The sequence below is a fragment of the Mastomys coucha genome, unplaced genomic scaffold (assembly GCF_008632895.1).
Source record: "Mastomys coucha isolate ucsf_1 unplaced genomic scaffold, UCSF_Mcou_1 pScaffold16, whole genome shotgun sequence".
Taxonomy (NCBI): domain Eukaryota; kingdom Metazoa; phylum Chordata; class Mammalia; order Rodentia; family Muridae; genus Mastomys; species Mastomys coucha.
In genome coordinates, this window is record NW_022196898.1 from 55,804,469 (window position 1) to 55,816,851 (window position 12,383).

Consider the following 12,383-nt stretch of genomic DNA (forward strand, 5'->3'; position numbering starts at 1 on the left):
CCCCCCACACACACACACTCATACTCCAGGTCCATGGGAGGACAATTTGGGTGCCTGAGTACCTGGATTTGAATTCTTACTTTACCAAATTATCAGCTATATAACCTCAAGCAAGTCAGTCTTGCTGTAACTCAGTTTCCTTCCAGGAACACCAGTTGTTGAGCCAACAGGGTTAACATTGTTAGCTATTTTATTATGTTTCTGAAAAGGTCAGATGCCTGGAACTTGCATTAACTGGTTGTTATATTGATACATTACTTGTTATTATTGCACACCTAGCAGAGTGCCCAGGAGCACATCTTGGAGATTCGGAACAGGTTGGATCATATCTGTTGGGAATTCATAGCTGAACATTACTGAAATAGGTGAGAAAACTCTAAACTTGGGAGAAGGGAAAAGGAGGGCCTTTAAGACATTCATTCTGGAGATGCTGGGGTGCATCATGAGCAAATATCACATGGGTGGCCTGTCCAATGTCTCCCTTTGTCAGACATCTGACAACGGCACTTCCTCTATGAATTGGTTCTAGTGAAGCAGGGCTGTTCTTAACTAGAGTCATGAGAGCACTGGGATTGGCCTATGGGCCTCATGGACCCCCTGTGTGGGAGGTATGCTCAGAAACACATTCGAGAATTTAGGAAGTGGCTAGTGCTTTTCCTCCCCTTCCCAGGCTTGTCTGTTGGCTGAGGGTGGCTGGTGTCAAAATTAAACCCTGATGTGCTTGCATTTTTCCTGGGAACAGCTAGAGACTTGGCTGTCTGGGTGGATGGGCTAGCAAATACAGAGACTGAGTGAAGGGGCCTGAAGGGGAGTGAGAAGTGTCTCCTGGGCACTTTTAGGAAGCTCTGCTGCATAATGTTCTCTGCAACCTCCCCTACGTGTTCCCAAGAGAATTTCAGTAAAGACTGACATTTATTTTAAGATCTCTTTTGGAATTCAGATTCAGATTTATTTGGAATGTTGTGCCTCGTGGAATGTTAGAATCCTCAGTGCATATACAATAGTAGTCCATGGGTATAAGGTTGTTTACACATATAATTCTAAAATATTTGTTCTTATTTTGTGTGTATGAATGTTTTAACCGCATGTATGTATGCATATTCTGTGTGTGCCTAGTGCCTGACGAAGCTGGAAGAGGGCAATGGATCCCTTTGGATTAGTGTGTGTGTGTGTGTGTGTGTGTGTGTGTGTGTGTGTGTGTGTGTAAGAGAGAGAGAGAGAGAGAGTGACACGCGTGGGGTGTGTGTGTGCCATGACTCATGTATAGAGGTCAGAAGACAACTTTGTGGAGTTGATTCTCTCCTTCCACCTTTATATAAGTTCCTGGGACCATTCCTAGGTTCTCAGGCCTATGTGACAATCACTTTTACCTGCTGAGTGCCACATGGGGCTTCTTATGAAATAACAATTTGGTAAACATCTGTGCATTGAAGAGTCATGATAAGAGATTGGGATACAGAGCTAGTTAGGGTACAGCTCTGCCCTCATGTTGCCCACAGCATGCTGGAGAGACAGACATATACACATACAAAGGGGAAATTCCATGTACAGTGATCACTGTGGTAGACTGAATGCCATAAAAAAAATTATGGATCCTAGTCCCTGCACCCTGGGCATGCTCTCAAACTCAGTGGGCACTAAATACCATCTCAAGAGACTTTATAAGTGGGAGATTTAATCAGAGAGAGAAAATGATGTGATTAAAGACACGGCAATTGAAGTGGTGCACACTGAAGATGGGGAAGAGGTCCCACAACAACAACAAAATTCTGTAGGCTTCTAGAAATGAGAATAGAGAGGGAACAGATTCTTCCCCCAGGCTTCCTAGGGTAACTGTTCCTGTGACACCTTGATTTATCCCAGTGAGACTTCTGTAGAACTAACTACAGTAGTGTTAAGCCAAGAGTTCTGTGCTTCTCTGTTACAGCAGCCATAGTGAAGTAAGGGCATAGAATGGAATGGGTGCTCCAGCAAGCACACTGTAGGGAGATGTCATGCACTGAAGGCAGGTGTCAGAAGGGAATTCAGAGAGTGATGCTACTAACTCTTTCAATAAAGGAGGCTGTCTGCAGCAGGGGAGCTAAGGAACTATGCAAGTTCATGCATGCTTGTTGATTGAGCCAACATCTTTGCACATCTGTTCTAAATTAGGTCCTGCATTAGGTTTACTTGGATTTGAAGACAACAAAGGAGCTTCAAGGAGCTGAGTGTCCAGAAGGGAGACCTGTCATAAAACTCCTGGCTTATCATCATACTGAACCAGTTAAACTCTCTGGGTTCAAGTCCCTCTATGTCAATCATAAAAAGAGGTGGTGCACAGGATGTTATGATGACTGAGTGGTAAAATACCTGGAGAATTGTTTTGTAACTATAAAGCATTATAGAAGTAAAAGATGTTATAGAAATTAGGTATGAGAAAAATAAGAGTTGCATCTTAATAGCTTCGAGGCACATGAGAAAGAGACAAATGGCTTAGGGTTCCTGGGGAGTAATAGAAGTGACAGATGATGCCAGCTTCAGCCAAGGGCATCAGGAGCACTTCCTGGAGTCATGGTTAAGCAGGCCATGGGAGACATGAGCAAGTGGAAGAGGGTCATCATAGAGTGTGAGTGTGGCTGGATGGAGGCAGGGCCCACTGTCACAGCCTGCCACTTCCCTAGGTGACCCTGAGCCCCAGGAGACAAGGGGCAACATCTCCTGGTATGAAGTTGTGTAAAGACTGCCATTTTCACTCTTAACTCTCAAATTTTCCTTGACTTCCCAGTTTCTACTGTCTCCCCACAAAACTGATGCCTGGCTGCTTATGGCAATCTGTGAGGCCAACCTGGTTGCATGACTGCAGTCAGCAATCTCTTTCAACACCAGGCTGGAATTAATAGTGGAACTCCAGCTGCCATCCTGCCTTGTTCTGTTTAAAACATCACGCTGTCCTTAAGAAAATAGGTTTTGTTTTTGTTTTTGTTTTGTTGTTGTTGTTTTAATGAGAAAATTGTTCATTGCCAGGCCACGGGAAAGACGAAGAGAATAGTTGTTGGGGAGACAAGGCTATCATTTTAAGTCCAAAGGTCAAATAATATTTAAACTTTGTTCTATTTGACCTCTGCTAATATTGCCAGATTGTGTTACATTATGTTGAGAAGTTACTGGAGAATGTTTTTACTGGAACAGAAGGCTCTGTTCAGATTTTAGTTCCTGGTTAAAAATTATTAATAATAAGGAGGGAAATAATTGTTCTGAATCTTGTCATCTCCTTCTCCAAGGGCACGAGAGGTTCCTGAATGCGTTCTTTCGCCACGTGTGCTCAGTGCTGGGCAGCCCTGTGCACAGTGCAGGCTAGGAGTGCTGGGCAGCCCTGTGCACAGTGCAGGCTAGGAGTGCTGGGCAGCCCTGTGCACAGTGTAGGCTAGGAGTGCTGGGCAGCCCTGTGCACAGTGCAGGCTAGGAGTGCTGGGGGATCACATTCGTGCACCGTGCTGTTTCAACTTGGAAATTAAAGGTTTTGATTTTTTAAGGAAATTGTAAAGCCCACAATCCTCTCTCCTCTACGTGTTCTCATTTCCTTTATGTATTCTGCCTGAAAGATCAACCTCTGCCTCTTCTTCCTCCTCTGCCTTCTCCTCTCTCTCCTCCTTCTCCTCTGCTTCCTTCTGTCCTCCTTTCTGTCTTTCACCATCCCTCCTTCCTCTTCTGTACCCTTCTCTATGAGAGTGGTGATCTTTTATTCTGTATTTCCAAGAAAGTTCAAATTTCAAATATTTTGTCTTCCATTCTCACATTAAATTGTAGTAGAAATGCAAATATTTGGATAACTAAGCAACAGTTTTGAAATATTTTTGTGTTTTCTGGTAATATAAACAGCAACTACTTGCATGGCATCATCCTTCCTGGAGGAAAGTGAGGTGCAGTGGGGTTAAATGGCTCATCCAAAGTCCTTTTGGTCAGATATTTTAGAGAAAGATTTATTTATTTATTATATATAAGCACACTGTAACTGTCTTCAGACACTCCAGAAGAGGGCATCAGATCCTATTATAGATGGTTATGAACCACCATGTGGTTGCTGGGAATTGAACTCAGGACTTTTGGAAGAGCAATCAGTGCTCTTAACTGCTGAGCCATCTTTCCAGACCTCCCCACCCACCCCCGCCAATTTGGTCAGATTTTATAGCCCAAAGTCAGCCATTATCTCTCTCCCACTCCTGAAATATACATTTTTTTTTCCTGAAAACTTTGCCTGTGTCCGTTTCACACTAATGGATAGAATCAGTCCTGGTCACATGTCCATTGAATGCTCCTCTGTGATAGCCTCCTACATAGAAGCCCATCATGTGATCATGGATTAGCTTATTAGCTTAGAAAAGCATAGGCAGATAAAAACAGAGAGACATACAGCTATAAGAAACTGAAGATTTCCAAAAGTGTTCATAATTATAACATTAAGTAAATGGTATATATATACATATACATATATATTGTGGTATTAACTATATATATGTCTATGATGTATATGTATATGTATATGTAAAAACACTGGTACACTATAATACAGTAAGGAAATACAGTAGTTGACATTGGTTACTTCTGAATGGTGGAGTTAAGATTTTCTTTTTCTAGGCTATAGCTCAGTGGAAGGATTTCTTTTTGAACCCAGAACTCAACAATAAGGCTACTATGACTCTGAAGTTTATCCTGAGGTTCTCCTGTCTCTACCTTCCAAACTGGGATCACAGGTGGGCCTCTATACTGATCTAGCAATTCTGTGAGTTCTAGTGATGCAAACTCTAGTCCTCACACTTGCGAGGCAAGCACGTTAGCTACTGAGCCAATGCTCTAGTCCTCTTCTGGCTTTTCTGTTGAGTTAGCTCCACTTCTGCTAGGTCCTTGTGACCAAAATGACCATTCGGAGGAATCAACCATAAACTGACTAGCAATTTGTTCTATGGTCACACAGCTTACTATGATGAAATCGTACCTCAAGGTTGAATTCTGTGGCCCTGGAAGATGACTTCAGAAAACTCACAACTTCACTCACAGAAATAGAAGTTTTACAAAATATTTGTGTTGATTATGAAAGTAAATGTATTATTGCTAGTTGGAAAACATGGAAATAATAAAGAAAAAAATCTCTTGCACTTATAAATCTTGGTAATTGTCTCTACTAACACAATTCTTTTTCTTTGTAATTTATAGTTCATTCTGCTTCTTTTTCTTTTTTTTAAATCATTGTTTTTAAGATTTATTTATTATTATATCTAAGTACACTGTAGCTGTCTTCAGACTCACTAGAAGAGGGCATCAGATCCCACTAACGATGGTTGCGAGCCACCTTGTGGTTGCTGGGATTTGAACTCAGGACCTTTGGAAGAGCAGTCAGTGCTCTTACCCGCTGAGCCATCTCTCCACCCCCCTTTTTTCTATATGTACTTTTTTTCCAAGATGGGGTCTTACTCTCTGGCTCTGCTTAAACTGGAACTCACTAGATTGTCCTTCCTGCTCTGAGCTTCGTAAGCACTGGGATTACAGGTCTGAACCATTAAGCTTAACTTCTATGAAACAAACACAGTTACACTTACGTATTTTTATTAGTGCATGTGTGTATGTGATGTGTATGTATGGGGTATGCATGTTCAGGTTCCAGGCAAGTTTGTAGAGTTAGCGCTCTCCTTCCATTTCTGTGGGAGTCCGTGGGATCAACCTCCTGTTACCAGTTGCAGAAAAGTGCTTTTGACAATTGAGCCATCTCACTCGCCCCTTATGCTTTGTCAGTTCCCACTGTCTTTAACATTGTAAGCATTTCTTCCCTCATGTCACACAGTATTCTTTGACAACTCTTATCGGTGATGACTGCATAAAATTCCAGTGTAATGATGAACCAGCCTTCTATAACTGTTTTCTGGCATCAGAAAGTAAGCTGGAAAGATTTAAATATTGTTGGGGGGAAAGTAGACACCCAGTCCTATATACTACAGACCAGAAGACAAACAACATCTACGAAATATTCTTGTAAGAAAAATGAATATTGACTCTGCTTGAGTACCTAAGTCTAACTCCCAAGTAGTGTGATAGGAACTACGGGGAGCTGAAAAACATGCCAGAGACATCTGGGAGCTCAGACTCTTGGAGACTGTACAAAACAAATACATTATATTTTTGTTTTGCTTTTGTTTTGCAAATAACCTACCAGGGACAAAGAAATAGATAAAACTTTTGAATGAAAAGCAGTTTAAGAGGCTCCAGCCAGTTGTAACATATGAATGATATTTGGGTTCACACTTAAACTCTAAAAACAATGTTTTCCAGAAAGTGAAATACTTAGAAATTTGATTACTACATTAATGTATTGTTAATCTCTTTAAACATGATAAGAGCATTGTGGATATGCTTTTAAAAATGAATATATTTTAAAGATAGTTACCAAAAAGTTTCATTTGATGGTGGTATTTAGAATCTGATTCAAAAATATAACTGGTGAGACATAGGAGCTTATCATAGGAATGGGCTCTGTCACTCTGGACACAAATGGAAGCTAAGTAATAGGTGCATGAAGGTTTATTCTGCTCTCTCTTTTCTTTGCTCTAGGTGTGATACTTTCTGTAACTGACAGTTAGAAAAAGGATGAATCAACATGGAAGTCAGCATCTTGGGGCCAGACCTGCTCTCTGGGGACGAATCCTGAGTAGGACAGAACTCAGTGTAGCCTCAGCTCTCACAGTTAATAACATCCCTGGGTTACTCAACCTCTGAACCCTAGTCTTCACTTCTCCTTTTCTTTTTTAGGGTGTGTGTGTGTGTGTGTGTGTGTGTGTGTGTGTGTGTGTGTGAAGTCAGAGGAGGGTGTTGAATGTCCTTCTCTGTCATTCTTGCCTTATTCCCTTAATACAGCGTTTCTCACTGAAGCTGGAGTCTGCTGTTTTGGCGAGATTGTCTGCCCAGCAAAACCCCGCTGGTGTTCTGTCTCTGCTTTCCACAGTGCCAGGGTTTCAGGCAGACAGACACCACATCAAGCTTTGTACACAGGTGCTAGGGATCTGAACCCACGTCCTCAAGCTTGTAGGGCACACATTCTTACCCACTAAGCCATCTGGGCATCCTGCTGCCCAGACGTCCTCATATGGTTATAAAGCCTCACAGGGTTGCATTCAGAAGGAAACACGATGTTATCTGGGAAACTGGGGAACTTGGGTATTTTAAGTTATGTGTGGAAGATGGAAGAAGGTGGAACAAAGGTATGTACCTCTCTCTCCCCTAGTGGTTGGGGCTCCTCAGTCCCTCCCCCCCGCTCCCCGCCCCGAGATAGGGTTTCTCTGTGTAGCCCTGCTATCCTGGAACTTACTTTGTAGACCAGGGTTGATTTGAACTAGAGATCTGCCTGCCTCTGCCTTCCGAGTGGAGATTAAAGGTGTGCGCCACCATGCCTGCTGGCCTTCAGCTTTTATGGATTTCTGGAGTGACTCTGCCATTTCTTTCATTTTGTATTTGAGTTCTTTACCTAGTGGTTACTGTTGGTTCTCAGGAAGCCCATATATCCAGAACTGAGCTCAAGCTGGACTATAGAAGGATTTCTGGCAGGTACTGTTATCACTTTACAGTAATCCAGTTTCCGTTCAAATCCATACCCACTATGGTTTTCTAGTATACAAAAACTTTGCTCACAAACAGCTCGGCTTCTGATCCCCCAACCCACCCATTCCTGTCCATACTCTTTTGGTGGCAGTGCAAGCATTGGGAATTTTTTTTTTAAGTTAAATAAGAAAATTGTATAATGCATTTTATATTTCCCTTGCCCTTATCCTTACTGATTCCTTTATCTTTTCACATGGTTTTAATTTAATATTTAGTGTACTTTCATTTGCTCCTGGAAAACTCCCTTGGTATTTCTTAAAAATAAGATTGACTTAGTAATAAAGTCTATTTTTGCGATCATCTTAATTCTTCAGTTTGAAGAATAATTTTGATGGGCATAGAGTTGTTGGTTGACAGTCTTTTCCTCTCAGAATTCAAATTATGCCATCTCACTATTTTCCAGCCTCTGTGAGTTAAGAAAATCAGCAGCTAACCTAACCGGGGATCTTGGTACTGAAAGAGCTTTTCCTTTATTAAGAGTCTGTCTTTCAAAAGTTATTATGGTGTTTCTAGGTCTGTATTGCTTTGAGTTTATCCTCCTTGGAGTATGATGAGCTTATATGTGTAGACTAAAATCTTTGTTCACATTAAGAAAGTGTTCAAATATTTAAAATCTACTGTTTTCTGCCCTTCCTCTCCTGTCCTTTGAGTCCCATCATGAGCCCTTTGGTCTCCGTGGCTTTGTTCAATTTTTTTCTTTGCTATTTATTATTTCCCTTTTCAGAGTTCAGTGGCTTACCTTCACTGATTCTTCTAGCTGTTCATCTGCTGTTGAGACTTTAGGGGAGAATTTTAATTTTAATTGTTGTGCTTTTTTCAATCCCATAATTTATTTCTACCATTTAAAAAGATTCTCATCCTTATTGATACTCTTTATTTGGCTCATATTTTTTCTAAGTCACTTAGACATGTTTTCCTTTAGTCTTTGAACATATTTGAAGTGCTAGTTTAAAGTTTTGTTGAGTCAGGCCGTGCCCACACTTCCCTGGGGACAGGCTCAACTGTTTACTTCTGCCCCTGGGTGTAGCATACTTCATTATATTTTTACATGCCTTGCATCTTTTTGTTGTTGAAAACTAGATGTTTTTATTTTTTACATTTATTATGTGTGTGCACCTAGGTATTCATGTGCCAAGAGGGTTAATATGGAGGTCAGAGAACAGAGAACTGCTGTGTTGGTTTTCTCCTTCTACCATGTGAATATTCCAGGAATGGAATGAAGATTGTCAGGGCATAGAGTACTTTTATACACTAAAAGTGTATACTTTTATATAAGTTTATATACTTCTCAGCAACCCTCCAAGCAGACACCTAATGGAATGGAGGAAACTAAGGTTTGCTGTTATTGCTGCTGTGTAAAATATTCTGAGCATAACACAGGACTTGAGCTAAAAGGCCTTCAGGCGCAAAGTTCAGAGAGGATTTCCTACATGTTGGTGTGGAACTCATCTCAGGAAATCCCATGGTTTGACACCAGTGTATTGGATAATGATGCCCTTTAAGGGTCCCCAAATATCATAGTAAGATCCTCTCCTACCCCCAAGCCCTGTAATCTGTAGCTTTTGGCTTGTTTCCTCAGAATTACTAGAGCATGTTGAGCTCCAGATGAACAAGTCCATGCCTGGGCAACCTTCTCTGGAGAACTGGATGGACAAATTGAAGGCATCTTCTAGCCTCTTAATCCATGCTAAGAACAAACAAGAATGATGCCCAAACTGCTTCAAGCTGGAATGATCAGTTCCTGGGATGATAATTAGCCAGGGGTGTCCAAGGTGTCTGCTGCGGTAGGTAAGGTCACAAAAGCTCAAAGGAAGCCAGGAGTAATGGTTACGAGGGATCTTTCCTGGAAAATGGCACACTTAGGAGGGCTCCTTTCCTGGTGAATTTGGGATTAGCAGTAAGGTGCTGAGAGCAGGGGTCTGTCATAGGTGCCTCTGGGCATTTCCAGACTGCACAGTTCATCTGAGAGGAGCACAAAGACAACACTAAGGCCCTCCAACCACCAGCCCCACCAGCTGTTCCCAGCTGTCCATCTGTGCAAGATGCACCCATGAAGTGGCTGCTTGGGTACAGTGTTGTCACAAGAGTGTGGGATTTGAATACTGCCAGGCCTGGGTTAACTGCAGGCTTTGGCACTTAACCACTGTGGTGAGTTGGCTGAGTTGTTCAGATTCTCTGTGCCTTAGTTTCTATATTGGTGGAAGAGGATATTAGCCTTTGGTTTGCAGGACTGTAGTAGGGGATTGGATTGCATTTTTAAAGCCTGTGTCACACATACCTGGTAATTAGTAAGAACTTCTCTGGCCCTTCTTGTTGGCAGTCTTGGAAAAGAAGGGAGAATAAACCACTTCCTCACGTCATGTAACCCTTCTCACAGCCTTCTCAACCTTCGTCTGCCAAAAGTCCGGCTTAGGGTCCTTATTATGAGTTGGCACAGCACCTATATCTTCTTACCCCCATTTGTACTTGATGACTCGAGACTTAGCTGGGTACTTGATTGATTTATCCCTGTTTCCTGGAGTGACTTAAAAAATGTATACCTTTAAAATTTTTTTCTTTTATATACTTAAAATTTTAAATTACATGTGTGAATGTGTATGTATGCATGTGCGTGTGTCTGTGTTTATGAGGGAGAGAGAGAGGGAGGGAGAGAGAGTGAGAAAGAATGAGAGAGAAAGAGAGAGAACACGTGTAGGTCCAATGACAACTTACAGGCGTTGGTTCCCAGGGATCCAACTCAGGTTGTCAGGTTGAACCTAACCAAATCTTAGCTCTCTTTATATTTCTATTTTCCTATAAAAGGAGCAAGTTGTGTATGGGTGGATTAAGTGATTTTTCAGGCAAGAAAGATTGATAAAAGCAACTTGTTTATCAATATCGCCTTCACTGCATCTCTCTTCCCTCTTCTTGCTGTTTCAGGCGAGGATGCGTGAGGGTGTTTTTTCCTGTACACCAGGTTTTCCTTGAGCTCAGTCTGCAGCATTGTGCTCTGTGTTTCTCCCTTCAGCTTAGCAGCCTTCTGTTCAGGAGAGGCAGAGTTCTTCCATTATCTCCCCATCTCTTTGCAGCAGCATCACTGATAGCTGCCCTGGGATGTTCTTTGATTTCAGAGTTAGAGTCAGAACAGAAAAAGAAAGCTGAAGGAGGAGGTTTCTTGGATATATTGGGGCTCTTAAATTTTTTCTTTTTGCAGTACTGGAGACCAAACCTAGGACCTTGTGCATGCTAAGCAGACACTTACCACTGGCCTACAACCTCAGCCTTCCCATGTAAGAGGGGTGTGGGCTTCTCATCTTTCCCCTCCCTCCTGCCCTTCATCCTTCCCTCTCTCCCATCTTTCTTTCTTCCCCTCTCTCTTCAATGTTTTGAACTCACTAATGTAGCCTAGACTGGACTTGAACTTGTGATCCTCCTGATTCAGTTTCCTCAGTACTGGGATTACAGGCGTGCATCGCCATGCCCAGATCCTAGTTTTCATGTCTCCTTCCTGGTGGCCTTGCTGTGTTTTCAGATTTTTCTTCTCTTTGGAGAATATGCTTGCATTTTGGTGACAAAAGCATAGGGTGTTTCTTCTTGCACTCCCCCTGGCAACTTTGCATTATGACATTTTTCCTTGCTTTGTAGGGTCCTTTGTCTTTGTTGTTTCTTCATTGAGAAGGCACTGAGCCCACTCTTTATTTGTAGCACTCTCGTCCTGAAACTCAGTGTACTGCAGTGGCTGTTATTCGTAACCTCTTCAGACCTCCAGCTACCAGTCATGGTGCTGAGAGTCTGGACTCTAAACAGAGCCATGGGGATCGGCCTGTGGGATTTTCTGTGGTCTGTGGCAGATGAGGTGGAGAGAGCCAGCCACTATATGTACAGTAGTTGGCATGAGCTCCTCTGCTCCCTCAGCAATTCCAGCATACAGGACAGTGGAGTCTGGTCACCCACTACCCTCAAGAAACTAAAAAGGAAACCCAAGGAACAAATGTGCTTCACTAGCAGAGAGGCCTGCCCTGGGAAATAGGGACTTTCCTCCAGGGCTGCATAGTCACTAACTTATAAGGGGCCATGGGACACCCACCAGTGTCCCCTCTACCCTCTTGCTGAGGCCTGCAGTCTGCAAGAGGTTAACCTCAGGTTTCTTCCTAGTCGCTTCTGATTCATTTTCCTGCTTCTGGCCGGATAGAGGTTTAGAGGTTTGGCTAGGCCCTGCTGCTTAGATCTCTAAGCTAGAGTTCTTGACTCTGCCTGTGAAACAGCAGTGTCCTTAATGAAGGGTATCTTACCCTCCGCATTCTATCAGCCTTGCCCACCAGCCAGAAATCTCTAGTTACACAACATTAGACAGCTCACCTGGGGTAGAATTCCAGCTCTGTCACTTAGGTGGCACAACAGCCAGGCCCTGGTGGCCCAGTACGTGCCCAGAGGGTCACACTTAAATCACTGAGGTGTCTTGACAATTCTGGCACCTGGTACCTGAGCCTCACCCTGAGATTGTGATTGTTTAGATGTAGGGCAGGATTTAGATGTCAGGATTTTGGAAACAACCCAGATAATTCTGCCAGGGTTGGGCACCTCTCTTCTAAAACTTTGTCCATTATATTGCCCCAAACCAGGAAAGCCCCTGTTATCTCAGTTTTCCCAGGGGCAGGTGGGTGTTTGTGCCTCCCTACCAGGACCTTTCCCTGCTCTGGTCCAGCCTGACAGATCTCCCCAGGGAAGTCCAGATCTTTAGTTTCCCTCTCCTTCTAATAGGAAGACCAAGTCTAATGCCT

The 12,383-nt window shown here is 42.8% G+C and overlaps 1 protein-coding gene across 2 annotated transcripts in view; it reads left to right on the forward strand.

Moving 5' to 3' along the window:
• Eps8l3 (EPS8 like 3) overlaps positions 1 to 12,383 on the forward strand; it is a 201,485-nt gene that overhangs the window by 31,769 nt on the left and 157,333 nt on the right. The gene's annotated exons all lie outside the window — the stretch shown is intronic.